Source organism: Triticum aestivum, chromosome 6D, assembly GCF_018294505.1.
Source record: "Triticum aestivum cultivar Chinese Spring chromosome 6D, IWGSC CS RefSeq v2.1, whole genome shotgun sequence".
Taxonomy (NCBI): domain Eukaryota; kingdom Viridiplantae; phylum Streptophyta; class Magnoliopsida; order Poales; family Poaceae; genus Triticum; species Triticum aestivum.
In genome coordinates, this window is record NC_057811.1 from 96,510,561 (window position 1) to 96,525,754 (window position 15,194).

At 46.9% G+C, this 15,194-nt stretch overlaps 1 long non-coding RNA gene across 1 annotated transcript; it reads right to left on the reverse strand.

Moving 5' to 3' along the window:
- Positions 1-503: 503 nt before the first annotated feature.
- Positions 504-4,827, reverse strand: LOC123141203 (uncharacterized). The gene is made up of 4 exons (XR_006470202.1): positions 4,555-4,827; positions 2,946-3,750; positions 2,693-2,814; positions 504-1,011 (listed from the first exon to the last, which is right to left on the reverse strand). It is a non-coding gene; the product is annotated as an uncharacterized lncRNA (long non-coding RNA).
- Between the last annotated feature and the right edge of the window lie 10,367 nt (positions 4,828-15,194).

Below are 15,194 nucleotides of genomic sequence, written 5' to 3' on the forward strand. Positions count from 1 at the left end.
AATTTTAACCTCATCCCATTATAGACTCAAGTCACTCTTTGCGATCATGTCATTTCTGAGTGTCAACACTAACATGAATCACAAATTGTTTCAACATTGCGCTCTCGAACAAATGGGAGCTTATTTTTTCTAAGCAATTTCTCAACTAAAGAAAAAGATGCATGTCCTAAACGACCATGCCACTGTGTAGACGAAAGTTTGTTGGCACTAAAAATTTGTTTATTGAATCTTCGAATCTTCGGGATCAAAGGGTAATGCGAGCAAGGCTCCAGCAAACCATACAATCTCAGATGGCGCTCCCATCTAATCTGATTCAGCTTTCACGGCTTGGGTGCGTGGCTTGGGTTTTGCTGAACTGTATTCCTTCTGATCTGGAGATAACTGAATCCAAAGGAGCACGGGTGGAAGACAATTTAACTCTTTCGGTGTCCTAAAAATTACAGAATTATACCATCCATAATTGAACACATAGGAAGAGCTGAATCATATTAAACGTGTATATATTGCCAAACCATGTACAGGACAAAGAGCAACCTCTAAAGCAATTTGTATTGCCAAATCATTTTTTTGTTTTACAAAAAGGGGTTTCCCCCCACCTCATTTTTATTAACACGAGGCCACAAAGCAAAACCAAAAGAACTGTTCCCAGCGCTCCAGCTGAGCTAAAGTAGCTGGGTCAGACCCCCTCACCAAACAAGAACATTTACCAGGTTACACCTCACAACAAAACAGACAGCTTCAACAGCAAAATAGCAAAGGTCACGCGTAACTGTTACATCTTTTTCCTCCCATTTTTGTTACAGGAACATCACCCGGAGTGGGCTCGCAGGAAGGCCCCTTTTTGTGCCTTCAACGGCAGGCAATTCTCAGCAGCTTGCTTCTTCGACGGTCGAGAAGTAGTACATAGCGTTGCAGCAGTACCAATTGACTTCCTTTGCACAGAATCTTCCATTCATGGATCAAAACACTTGTTTTCCCCAACAGATTTTTGACACTTGTCCAAGCTGAACCCTGAAAACACAAATCATTTCCAGTGGTCCATAAGGTCCACAGTACAGCAACACAGGAGATGTTACTCACAGATTTCTTATTATCAACTTTCCAAAGTTCAGCTAACTCATCTATGTTGTGCGGAATTTGAAAATTAAACACCTCAGCAATAACTTTGCCAACTTCCTGGGCCCATAACAGTCAAAGAACAGGTGCTGGACTGACTCTAACTCACTACAGAATAAACAAATAAGATCATCAACATGTCGTCGTTTACTAAGGTTATCTCTGGTCAAAATCTTATTATGATACGCTAACCACACAAAAACTAGGTATCTACGGGGGACTACAATTTTCCAGAAATGTTTCCACAGAGTAGACCCCCCCCCCCCCCCCGGGTTGATGGTATTATAGAAGGAGCTAGCAGAAAATTCACCAGATGATTGAAACATATACACAGGCCTATCAGATTCATCACTAAGAGGATAGTTGGAAAGAACAGCCAGTAATTCATCCCTTTTAGTCAAGAAGGCATGTCCTACACATCTTCTCAAAGTGATAAGCTCGCAGCCATCCCAAACCTCTGCCACACAACAGTTCTGTTGTTGACAGAGGTCAAACACCTCCCAAAACTGGGTTTTCAAGGTGCACTCACCAGCCCAGATGTCATGCAGAAGCTGATGTGCTTCCCATTCCCCAGAACCCATCTAAACAGCAGCAGAAGCTCTAGTCACATCTTTCCAAAAGGGAGATCCAGTATTAGTTCTAGTCCACAGCAGATTTGGCTTAGAAGTACTGTACTTATGGCTAACCAAAGTGATCCAGCTTTTTTCCTTAACACAGAAAAATCTTTTAACCCAAGAGGCTAATAAAGCTAAATTAAACTCCCTCAAATTAGGGACGCCCAAACCGCCAAAAATCTTTTTCTGGGACACAAGTCCCCAGTTTAGCTAAATGGTATTTGTGATTAACCACAAAGTTGCCCCAAAAAAAGTGGGCCATTTGTGAAGTAATGGCTTTGATAGCCCATTTAAGGAATTTGATAAAAGACATCAAATACATTGGTATACTAGCAATACAAGTCTGCAACAAAATTATTTTAGCCTCATAACTCAGAAGTCTCCCTCTCCACCCACAGATTTTCTTAATGATCTTATCTATGATTGGTTGGAGGTCTTCTCTTCTAAGTTTAGCAACATCCTCCCCCAGATTGACAGTCACCAAATCACATTTATCATAATTAATTTTCATGCCAGATAGGTGATTAAAACAAGAAAGCAGCCATTTGATATTCCTAGCATTTCGAGGGTTAGGCTCTAGGAACAAGATCGTGTCATTCGCATATTGCAGACTAACCAAACCACCAGGAATATTATTTGGAACAATCCCAGTTATAATTTCAAACTTTGCAGCTTTGGCTATCATTTACAGAATATACAGCAATATGAGAGTTAAGGGAAAGAGATTCCATGGTTAAGTACAAATAGATGGAGACCGGGCTAGCATGTAACATATATCTATCTCCAAGTTATGCAACGTATACATTTGCACAGTGGTTGTTAAACACTACAGACAGATATCGAGACACTATCCAGACAAACGATGTTGAACACTTACTAGTACACTATAAAGCTGGCCCATATTTCTGAATGACAAAGCTTTGCACTTTGAAGCAGCAGCATGGATGATTCAGAAGCTGTACCTATGTAGACTCAAGACGGACAGACGCTATATAGAGAGACGAAGCTCAACATTATTAACATGCCTGCTGAAGGCCTTGCTCAACAGCTAAATATGGACCAGCTTTGTAACATCTATGATGACCTGGAAAGCGAGGTAGAAGCACAATAAACATCCCCTACTGTTGAAGAAAACAGTGCTATTGTCAAGTAAAGCAGTACTGCATGTGACAAGTATTTCGAATTTCCAATGAAGTAAAGAAAGAAAATGCTTACCTTAGAGCCTGTTCTTCTTCTTCTTCTTTTTCTCCAATTTGCCCAAGTTGATTCTGTTCGCTATTCCTAACTTGGAACATACATCATTAAATGTTTTACATTTATTCTTCAGCATCTTATCAGTAATATCGTCATTGAACTTTTCTCTGCCTTTATGAAGAATCTGGGAGAGCGTTCCCCATTTGTTGAAGAGCTTGGTTATACTAACCGGGACTGACATTTCCATCTTCTTTGCCAAGATATTTAGTAACCACTTTTCGAGCTTGGGAAACCGTAGAGCTTCGGCTAGCAGAACAAAGAAGAGAAGGGCCTCTTTCAAGCTGATGTCAACACTTTCTTCCTGAGACAGATCCATATTAGCAATGCCTAAGAGCACCTGGTAATGTCCTCTAATAACATCATCTCCGACGGTTATCTGGCCACGTGCTTTGGGATTAAAACCCAAATTAGGGTATTTTGACATCTGTGCCATTATGAGTGTACCCTTTTTGCATAACTCCTTGGGTAATAACATGGAACGATCGTGATCACTGAACCTGTAGCAAACATGATTTGCCACGATGCTATCCAAGTACATATCATGTGTTCTGTACAGTGCATATACTGACTCTGAGTAGTCATGAGAGGATGCCGAAGGGCTGATCCTTAAAATGATCCAACCCTTGGGATGAGTCACCAATTTTCCCTCTGGGAGTTGCACATTGTCTCTTTGGAGGATCAATTTGAAGTACTGTCTGACTCCATTGAATGACGTCCTCAAGGAACTCTCGATGTTGTCCAAGTAAACATTAAATATTGGCGATCCCTGCAAAACAATTGAAATTAAAGCACGTATCTAAGAGGTCATTCTATAGGACAATCAAGAGCTAATAGACAACCTAGCAGCCATGCTAAAAAAGGAGAGCCTCTCATCCACCAAATGTTGAGTAGTCGTCATATGTCAACTTATCAACTATCAATTTGCACTTAGAAAATTAAGAATAGCAAGTACCAGCAACCAGATCGCTTAAACAATTAAGTTATCATGCTACTTAGTAGCCGAATCACTTACACCAGATCACTTGCACTTAGACAATTACGCATAGCAACTAGCAACAAGATCACTTAGATAATTAACTCATCATGCAACTTATCTTTTGCAACTCAATTTCTTTTGGCAAGATAACCTCAAGTTATAATGCTACTTATCTTCATCACAACCTTCAGACAAGAGATAAGAGAAAACTTTGACTACCTCCACAGGTAGAGCTAAATACACTCAAAGAAATTGAACATATATTTCTCGCTAAGAGATAAATAAAAGTTATCAAAGTGTAATTCACACTGCCAGACTGCCTTCTAATCGTAAGCGCTTATTTTGAGTCAATGCCCTATATATTGCAGATATGGCTCTGAACTTGGTGTACATGTCACATTGACACTGTACTGCCAAATACTTCTCCCTGATGCAAATGAATCCACTGCACAACAAATTTACAACGCATAAGACATGCTTCTTTGTTTTCTCTCATTGTAATCAGGAACCATTAGAGCAAGACACCCTATCAAGATTGCAGAGGACAAATGTTGAAGGAGGCTGCTTGCGAATCTTAAGGGAGAGGGGCGTCACCAGGATTCAGAGCAGGAGCCTTTGAGGGCGCCAGAGAAGGAGGAGTCGCCGCGAGAGGGCGAGTCCCCGGGAGAAGGAGGCGTCGCCGCGAGAGGGTGCGCCCCCGAGAGAAGGCGCCGCCGCCGCCAGAGGGTGCGCCCCCGGGAGAAGACGGCGCGAGCCGTCGCCATAGCTGCGTAGCTGGTGTGTCCGTGTGTGTGGAGGATTTTTGGGGAGCCAAGGTTAGAAGGAACCTGGTCAGCGCGCACGATTTGGAATTGAACCAGATTTTTGGCCGGGGCCGGCCGGAGGGAGAAAAAACGGTATCGCTAAATTCGTTCTTATTAGGGGGGTGGCCACCGCCGGCCTGATCATGAACGCTGGACGGAGAACATCCGAGAGTTAAGGAGCAGAAGCTTTTTGCAGATGTGCTACTAAGTCCGCTGCTGGACGCCGGCGAGTGTACGGACTGCCCCGACAAGCAGCCGCCGGCAGCGGTGCTCGACGTGTCCCTCGGCTCTTACCGGGGAGAGCAAATTGCGGCGCTGCCAGCTGCACTGAAGGGCAAGCAGGGGGTACTGCGCCAAACTGACCGCGCGGGCGTATTCACGGAGTCCGACGAGAGGGCCCGCCGGCTGCCGGCACGATTGACTGACGACAAGCTGATCTCTGAATTCACCAAAACAAACTAAGAAAACTAAAGGATCGCCGGAGTGACTAGGACGCAAGAAAACTAAAGGATCGCCAGAGTGACTGAAACGCAAGAAAACTAAAGGATCGCCGGAGTTTGACAAGAAACACCAAGAAACCAAGAAACGCCAGACAATCGCAAACCGCTATCACAAGACAAAGGCCGTACCTCACTGGCCGAAGGGAACGGTAGAGGCGGTGTTGCCGGGCCCCCCTGCGTCGGGGAGGCGGAGGTCGAAGAAACCGCCGGCCGCGGCGACGAGAGCGGCGGCGGGCTGGGCCCAGCCCGCCGCGGTGACGACGAAGGTGTCGCGGGGGCGGCAGCATTCGTCGACTGGGAAACTTTCGGACTTCCTGTTGTGGATGACGAAGGCGTAGAAGGACCGAACCGCGACCACTGGAAGAGCCTCGCCGGCGTACGGGTATGGAACCGCCCAAGGACCACGCCGCGACCGCGAGAAGAACGCCGGCGCCGCTTCGGAGAAGGCGTGCGGGGATGCTGCTGCGTCGGGGAAGAAGGCGCCGGAGGCTCCTGGGCCTGCGAAGGCTGCGGCGGCGAATGTGGGCTGGGCGGTGAGCGCGATGGCCGCCGTCGCCGTGGACTGGGCGGTGACCGCGGTGGCCGCGGTGGTGACCCTCTGGCGCGGCAGGCGCTCTCTGTTCTTTTCGACTTTTTCCCCATTTTTTTTGTTGCTCTGGATTATCCGACGTACGAGTGCTTCTTATGTACGATACATCTAGGGCCGATACATGTACGACAAGCCCGAGCCCCAGAGGCAGGCAGACACGTGCAGCCTGTGCGGCCGAGCTGGGCCCCCAGTTTGCTGACCCCAAATTCTGTACTAGTCCACTTCAGTCCATAAGCCAAAGGCCCAACCAATAATCCTGGATGAGTTCTTCACCATGTTATTGAATGTGTTACTAAAAAAAACCATGCTATTGAATGTTAATTTTTATTTTTAAGGGAATGAATCCTAATTTTTGAACAAAACGCGAACATTTTTTGCAGTAGTTAGAGCAACTCCAACAGACTAGTAGAAGGCTTGTGCGTTGCTACGGGCAAGAATGGAGATATCTGTATTCTTCTGTCAACAATACGTAAATGATGAAAGCTATTGTCATGAGTTGCACATGACATACCCCTGCCCCCGTGTCGCCCGCAACTGACAGACACGGGGGAGACCCTTCGCCACCACCCCCTGCATCGCCGCCGCCGGAGGGCCGGCCAGCGAAGCTGCACCACGCCTGGGGATGGCGGCAGCAAGGAGGTTTCATCCTCTTGCGCTGGAACGCTACCCCTCACGAGCGCCTCCTCCGCCTGCTTCGCACCGCGCCGCTGTCACCGGCGGGCTGGCCTGTGTGACTGCTTCGCGCCTGAGGATGGGGTCGGGTGGGCAGCTTCCTCTCCTGCGCGCTGGAACCGCGGGTTCCCATCCCCTCCCCACTCGTCCCCCTAGATCTGATCTTGCGAGTTGCGTGTTCCCAACCCCTCTAGCTGATTGTGCTCGTCCTGCCGGTCTGGCTCGGCCGTGCCCGATGTGCTCCTCCCCCGTTCGACTCTTCCTCCCCCTACGCTGGCGCAGCTCCTCCTTGTTGCTGTTCGGTGGGGGCATGCAAGGGCTTGGGTGGAGGTGGTCGGGCTGGCTGAGGGTAGGTCATGCCCTGTTGCATAACACCCTCCATCTCTGATGGCGTCTCCTCCGAGCTACAGCGGTGGCCTCTGCCCTGTGGTCAAGGAGTTCTTTTGGCAGTGGGTTGAAGCTTCACGGCGGGTCCTTGCCGACACTGCCTCAGTCCTCGCGGCCATGGACCTGCGTTCTCCAACGTTTGTGGCTTGCTGGCGTCCCACACCAGCACGATATCGGCCCTGATGCTCTGGTCGTTGCGGCCTCTTGTGACGTCTTCGGTTCACTTGTGTTCTAGCAGCTTTGCCTCCTGCAGTTTGGATCTGCGTCCCCTTCTAGCTCCGGCTTGCTAGCAGTGCTTGTCACCATCCTACCATTTGCGTCGGCTTTCTACCCCGCTGCCTTCTCGACCCCGTCCACCACACACATGTCGTTCCCAAAGCTCGTGTTCCCATTGCTTTTGAAGAACCTTTCTAGTAGTCCTTCTGTTGCTAAGAAATAGTTGGTGCCGACGGTCATTGTTGTATATGGTCTATCGCTGTTTGATCACTTTTTCTTTCTCCTCCAAGGCACAACTTCGGTCTTATATGACTTCTCTTTTTGGCGGTGAGATTTTTTGAAGTGTGTTGGCGTTGGCTGTGTGCATCCTAACTATGCAGAGGTCGGGTGTTCGGTCATCGTGTTTGTATCCGCTTGATACTTCATTATGAGTCGATAAAAACATCCTTTATAAAAAAACCACTAAAAAACAATCCTCAGTGAGTCCTTCACCATGTTATTGAATGTTAATTTTTAGTTTTGAGGGAATGAATGCTGATTTTTTTGAACGAACGCGAGCATTTTTTGGGGTAGTTATTTTTAAGCAATCACATATTTCATTAGACAATATGTTCACAAAGATTATACATATGGTCACCATAAGGGGCAAACATGCTTGTCAACCAACTTTGCACAAGGAATTCCGTAAGAGGTAAAATTACTATTACACCCTTGGTGAAACTTGTGCCTTGCCGAAATAGTCCATAAACGTCCTCCTCTGCCACCATGGCAACGCCAAAAAATAGGAGAACAGTCGGCATGCCGAGATCTAGGAGAGCACCAACACATACGAAGATGTTTTTTGAGCCGATGAATTAGGCCGCCGCAAGCGACAAGACCGACACTTTGTGGCACATCGGACAGGGATCTTCCGCGTGGTCACCCGATCTCGATATCGTCAACTTCATCCAATGTAGTCGAAGAAGAGAACGTCACCGCCTGTTGTCATCCACGCTATTGTCATGGGTTGCATTATTTATCGTCGCTCCACCCAAATAGATTTTTCTAACATAGTTTCATCAATTTCTTTATTTCTATGATTGCTCGCGATGTGCAAACCAAATTGTGCAACATGCTGTGCCAGCCATCCCTTTAAACCCTGCCACCATCTTCGCCACCCGAGACCTTCCGTACATGCACTCGAATCCATTAATCCCCTGCTCGTTCTCCACCTACCACCACCAACCTAAAGCCGACGAGTGTTATCGAATGCCGCCCCTACTTGAGTCGCCACCTCCGTAGGAGTCATCCCTCTAAACCTTGTGCAAGCAATATCAGACAAATGCATCGAACATGAGACATAATTGGTGGTGCTGGATGGGGGAAGGGGTAATCGTCGCATTAAGTGTTTCATCTTAATCTTAATGCGTACTAGATGACCCCGTTGCACTGATGGCACAAAGGGCAAGAGCAAACCAAGCTTTCAAACCATGCAAGTTGAAATATTTAGAGACCTATATTCTTTAAGCATAAGGAAATAGTTCATACATAGTGCCATATATTACATTGATGGTAAGTTCATAGGCTAAAAGAAAGTCATGAGATTAATTTGTGCTAAGAAAAGCTACATAGGCAGAGATGCATCATATAGATTGCTTTGATCACCCAACTTCTGTAAGCGAAGCTACATAGGCAGAGATGGATCACGTAGATTGCTTTGATAACCCAACTTCTGGTAACTAAGATATGTAGTCTTTCGATGTCTTCATAATTCACATTTTTGCGGCTTCTGCACAATAAACATGTATAATAAATGAATAGGAAAAACCGATCTTAGTTGCACACACAAAAACATGTACAATAAATCAGATGGAGTAGTACATCTCTTGCTTACAAAGAAATGGTTAGGAATAAATAAAACAATATTAGGCTAAGCCGGTGGGAGCTTGTGGTGGTTTTAGGAGAGGTCATGGTATAAGAGCATGGTTAATAGTATAGCCAACAATCGGCTATATGAATTTGTCACATCATCTATAGCTAACCTAATAGGCAACATGTATAGTAGCTATTTACAAAATAGTACTACTTCGTTAATAGATGGCCCACCTTACAATTTCACATTGTTTCTTGGAGCACGTGCTGCAGCCGGCTCTTAATCTGCAGCCCGCTTCCCTTCTCTCTCCTCTTCTCTCTCATCCAACTCAGCAAACATACAATATTTTAATCCTTACAGCCTGCTGACTGTACCTTATTATACTTTCTCTAAATATACTACCTAGATAGCCGGTGCATAATTAAAGGGAGGACTTGCAAGATCGATTGGGGAATAACATTAACTACTGGGTGCATAATTCAAGGAAGAAATTAACTCATACCAGTAAAGAAGAACGTTTGCACCCATCGGCATTAATCCACAACGTCATCGTGCACATATGATTTTTACCAAATTTATGTTATGTTTGCATGGATGATCCTTACTAAATTTGCATCAATTTTATTTGTTGTGGAAATGCACAACATTGATGTATTTTTCATTGCTTATGATCATTTTTATATTCATGATTTTCTTATGAATAGATCAAAAGTTTTTCCATAAAAACAATGCTAATCAGATCAATTTACTCAGAATCTCCATGTCCAAACCTCCATGTCCTAACACTAAAATAATGCAAAAAAAAGTCATCAACGACCATTGTGTCGTGACATTGTTTTCAACCCGGCTAACCGTGGCAGAACTGATATTTTCTCCCATTGCAACGCACGGGCTTTTGTGCTAGTAGAACTAAATAAATTATAAATTTAATGGTCATCAAGTATTTAAAAAATGATTTTTTAACATATTTGAAAATTGTTCATCGTGTATTTAAATATTATTCAATTTGTATTTAAGAATGTTCGCTGAGTATTTAAAAGATGCTCCTTGTGTGTTCAAAATATATTAAATATTCATAAAAATGGCATCGCATATTTATAAAATGGTTAACATATAGAAAGTCAAATGTTTCAACTTTGTAAAAGTAATGGTATCATCTGTCCTTTTTTTGTTTTATATTTTTAGTTTTCCAAATTCGGTTAATTCAAATATAGTTGATTGTTGCTGGTTTGATGGTGGACATGCAACCGACTGACAAAACCTCCGGAAACCGAGGCAAAAAAACTCGGGCCCAATTTGTGAGTTGAGGATGGATTTTCAACTAGGACAAAAAAACTCAAGCCTAGTTGCGAGTCGTGAATGAATTTACAGCTAGGAAAAAACAAAGATCGGGCTACGCTTGCTAGTCAAGGATGGATTTGCAACTGAGGCCAAAAATAGGTTGAGCCTAGTTGTGAATCAAGGATTGACTTACAACTTAGGGGGAAAAAGACCCGAGCCCAACTGCATGTCGAGGATGGACTTCTCACCAGGACAAAAAAATCAAGCTTAGTTGTGAGACGAGAGTGGACTTGCAGCTAAGGCGGAAAAAATTCCGGACCTAGTTATGAGTAAAGGGTGAACTTGCAAGTGGGGCAAAAGTGATAAGGGACAAATTGTGTGTCGAGAGTAAACTTGCAACTGGGCAAAATGGAGTTTGGCCAGTTACATGTCGAGGATGGTCTTAAAAATGGGACGAACAAACACAGGGCCCAGTTGCGAGTTGCGGGTGGACTTGAAACAAGAGAAAAAAAGAGTTAGGAGCCATTTGCATGTAAGTGTGGACTTGAATCGAAGACAAAAAAAAGGTCGAACCTAGTTGCGAGTCGAGGATGAACTTGCAACTGAGAAAAAATGTTTGGGGCCAGACTCGAGAGTGGGCTTGCAACTAGGACATAAAAATGACCAGACCCAATTGTGAGTCGAGGGTGGAGTTGCAACTGGGGCGAACTTGGGCCTAATTTCGAGTCGAGTGTTGACTTGCAACTAGGACTAAAAAAGGTCGAGGATCGAGTGTGAGTTGATAGTGGAATTGCAACTCGAACAAAAAAAATAGGTCGAGGAACAGATGTAAATCATGGGTGAGCTCGCAACTGAGGCAAAGAAAAGTCGAGCAAATTGCAAGTCGATGATGGACTTGCAATTGGAACAGAAAAGGTCAAGCCTAGTAGCGAGTCAAGGTTGCCTTGCAACTAGGGCAAAAGGGCCAGGAACAGTTGGGAGTTGTGGGTGGACTTACGACTTGGACAAAAAAAGGCTTAGTTACGAGTCGATGGTGGACTTGCAATAGGGATACAAAAATCAGACCCTAGTTGCGGCTAAAGCGTGGGCTTGCAGCTGGGACAAAAAAAATATAAAAATAGATCGGTAGCAATTCCGACTCATGGGGAGCTTGCAACTAGGAAAAAAAAATCAGACCCGAAATTGCGAGTCGGCCATGGATCTGCAAATGAAAAAAATGATTTGAAAAATGTTAAAGAACTGAAAAATGTTCACACATTTTGAAATTTTTTTGATAAAAAAACAAATAGAAGAAAAATAAAAAAACAAATGAAAGTAAACAGGAATGACATCAGAAAAAGAAAAAAAATGCACGCGTCGACCTACGCAATATAGAAAGCTTCTAGACTTTGGTTCTCCGGCCCATTATGCCGCTGTTCTGAATATATAAACAAAGAAAAGCAAGAAACGACCTCCAACAAACGTGGAAGGTAACGCACAGCCCATGCAACACACGAAAAATCAATTGTGGGCGGGCTGCAGGAATCAAAATCGAGAGTGGTAGCGAGAAAAAATAGTGTGATAGCGAGAAAACACTAAAACGCGTGCCCAGGACAATGTTTTGCACGAATCTAATAGCAATTGATCATACAATAGACTTTTTTTTCGGAAATACAGTAGACAACTTAGATGTGAAATACTTCCTCCATAAAAAAATATAAGAGCGTTTACATCACAGATGGAGTACTTAATTCTCATTTAGGAATGGAGGTAGCAGATGTGATTTAGCAAAACTTGAAACATATTACTATAGATTTCCGATTCAAATATAGTACTCCCTTTCGGACAAAAAGTATCTCACTAGAACGGTTTCATTGAGGAGAAGGAAAGCGTCAAGTCTATCTCATAAGGCCAGATGTGTCCATGGCTATCTCCTTCGGCTCTTTGTATCTCCGTGCTCACTAGATCAAGGACAAACAATCCGAGGAAAGGAACCCAGATTATCAAACGGTTGCTCCCGGGGCAAAACCACTCTAACCTTGTTTCCAACACTGCCCAATCTTTGCACGACGGTCGGAAATATGCCAGGCCTGCATCTTCGACGAGCTTCTGAACGTCGACAGATCGCGACAGCATCCAGCTCTCCTCCACGTCGTCATCGTCGTCACCATGATCTCCAGCATACAACCAGATTGATACCTCCAATCCCGATTTCTCTGTTCGTAGCAAAGATAGCCGTTCACCCTCGGACGACGTAGCCAACATTAGAGCATCTCCAGCCGCGCCCCCAACAGGCCCTCAGGCGACTTTTTCGGCGCCGGCGCCAAAAAAACGGCCCAGTCGCGTTCCCAGGACGACGAAAAGCGCCGGTTCGGCCCTTTTTTCCGCCCGTGGGCCGCAGGCCGAACCCGGCGCGCTGGGGGGCGCTTGGGGGCTCCGGCGCAAGGGAAAAGCGCGGCTGGCCCACGCCGTCAGGTGAAAAGTCAAGATTTTCTTCCCCGACTCGCCTCCCACCCCCGCGCTCTCGGCCGCCACTAGGTATATCCCGGCACCGCCCCGCCGCCCTTCACCGGTAGATAGCCATTCCCCGCCGGAAAAATAGTAGAGGTTCGCCGCGGCAGCCCCTCCGACACCAGCTGGGCGTTTCCGGCCGCCGTTTCCGGCCGCGGAGGGGCAGTTTAGCGGCGGGTGCACGCCCACCGCGCGCAAGGTGTTCGGCGATTTGCCTGCCTCGGCGATGGACTCGGATGACGAGGAAGTGCTCGCCACGTTGCTGGAGGAAGCCGAGGCTGACGTCCAGGAAGAAGAGCATCTCATGGTGCTCGCCGCCCTCGCCCAGCTGCTGGCGAGCAATGAAAAGCCGCGGCGAGGTGGCTCGGCGCCGGGGCGGGTGAAAGCGGAAGACATTGCTCGGATCCTAGCACAGAATGCAGCAAGAGGATTTCCTGGGATGCTTGGAAGCATCGACTGCATGCATTGGAAATGGAAGAATTGCCCATTTGCTTGGCAGGGGATGTACAAAGGCGCCAAAAGCGGTTGCAGTGTGGTACTTGAGGCGGTGGCCACACAGGACCTCTGGATTTGGCACTCCTTCTTTGGTATGCCAGGAACTCACAATGACATCAACGTGCTGCAGTGCTCTCCTGTCTTTGCCAAGCTTGTTGAAGGTCATTCTCCTCCGGTGAACTTCGAGATCAATGGGCGGCACTACAACAAGGGGTACTATCTAGCTGATGGCATCTATCCGAGATGGTTGACATTTGTGAAGACCATCAAAAACCCTGTGCCTGGAGGCAAGAACGCCTGGTTTGCGAAGATTCAGGAGGCTTGCAGGAAGGATGTCGAGCGGGCATTTGGTGTGCTCCAATCTCGATTTGCTGTTGTCCGGTACCCCGCTCAGACCTGGTCGAATGATCAAATGTGGGAGATCATGACCTGCTGTGTCATCTTGCACAACATGATCATTGAGAGCGAGCAGGAAGAGCCAGTGTTTGACACTGAACCATACCACAGGCAGGGTCCTCTTGCCCAAGTTGATCACCAGTTACCGGCAACCTGGACTGCCTACCTCAGTATGCGTCAGGAGATCCGAGACCCACAGGTGCATCATCAACTGCAGCAAGATCTGATAGAGCACCTATGGAGGCTCAAGGGCAACACCGGGCGCGACGTGTGATGAAATATGAGTTTTTATTTGTTGAACTATATAATTTGCATTAAACTATTTGTTGTTAACTATTTTGTTAAAGTATTTGAATTTTCTGTGATGAAATATGTGATAAAAAATATTTATATTGATAATTGAACGCCGAGCCACGGCGAACTACGCCGAATATGGGCCTATTCTCACCCATATGGGCCTTTTTCGCCGAAATGGGGCTTCAAAAGTGGGCCAAAATCGATGACTGGGGACGACGACTGTGTGCAAAACTGCCTCAGCGCCGAACGAATCGTCGGCTCGCCCCCAGGGGCGATTTTTATGCGTCCTCGGGGGGCCAACGGCTGGAGATGCTCTTAGCATCTTCTTGGTCGATACGTCAACAAGTGATTTGGTAGCCTTGTCATTCTTGCCTGGCATGTGCTTATGTCCACTGCGACTATATGGGTGATCTTGTCAAAGCATAAGTGTGCGTATGCCGACGAGTCGTAATCTGACACGTCGCTGGACAACCAATGGATGGCACCCTGGCACAATACTGGGGCGGCACGGTAATCAGAGTAGGGCATCCGGAGCCTGCTGCCGTTGGGACGAAAGACCGGGCCCCAAGCGCCGCTCTTCGAGCAGTAGTTTTGAAGGGCCAGTATGCCATCGCGCTCTATTTTCACGGCGAGCACTTGGAACGTGTTGGGGCTAGGGTTTGGCTCTTTGCCATGACAAGAGTGCAAGAGGTAGTTGTATGTGACAAGCTCGCCAAGGCGGGGTATGGAGACGCTGAAGCCGGTGAATGGGTTACACACGCACATCTCCGACGGGAGGACTCGGCACACAAGGACGAGGCCGTCGCTGCACGCGAGCGGCGAGTACAGCTTCGGCGTCGTGCCTTCCGCCACGGGCACATGGGAAGGTGCCGGCACGGAGTCCGACCAGTGCCGCCCGGCAGACAGTGGCAGCCAGGACAAGCGGTGGGAGAAGGCGAGTTCCCCCGGGTACATCTCGCGGTGGTAGATGCCGAGGAGGAGGTGACGGCCGGGGTGGCGCCGGATTTCGGCGGCGTTGTCGATGAGGGCGCGGCGCCAGTGCCGCGAGACCGCGGCGCAGCGGAGGATGGAGACCGGGTCCAGACCGAGGAAGACGTGGAGGAGGCAGCCGCTTGTAAGAGACGGCAGCCGCGGCGCCATGATAATGTTGGAATTCGCCCACGAGATCGCGATCACATCAAAACACAAGAAAACTCGAACGGAAAACTTTTGTGACGTGACTTTCCTAGCATCGTATATATACGTCGCAGATACAT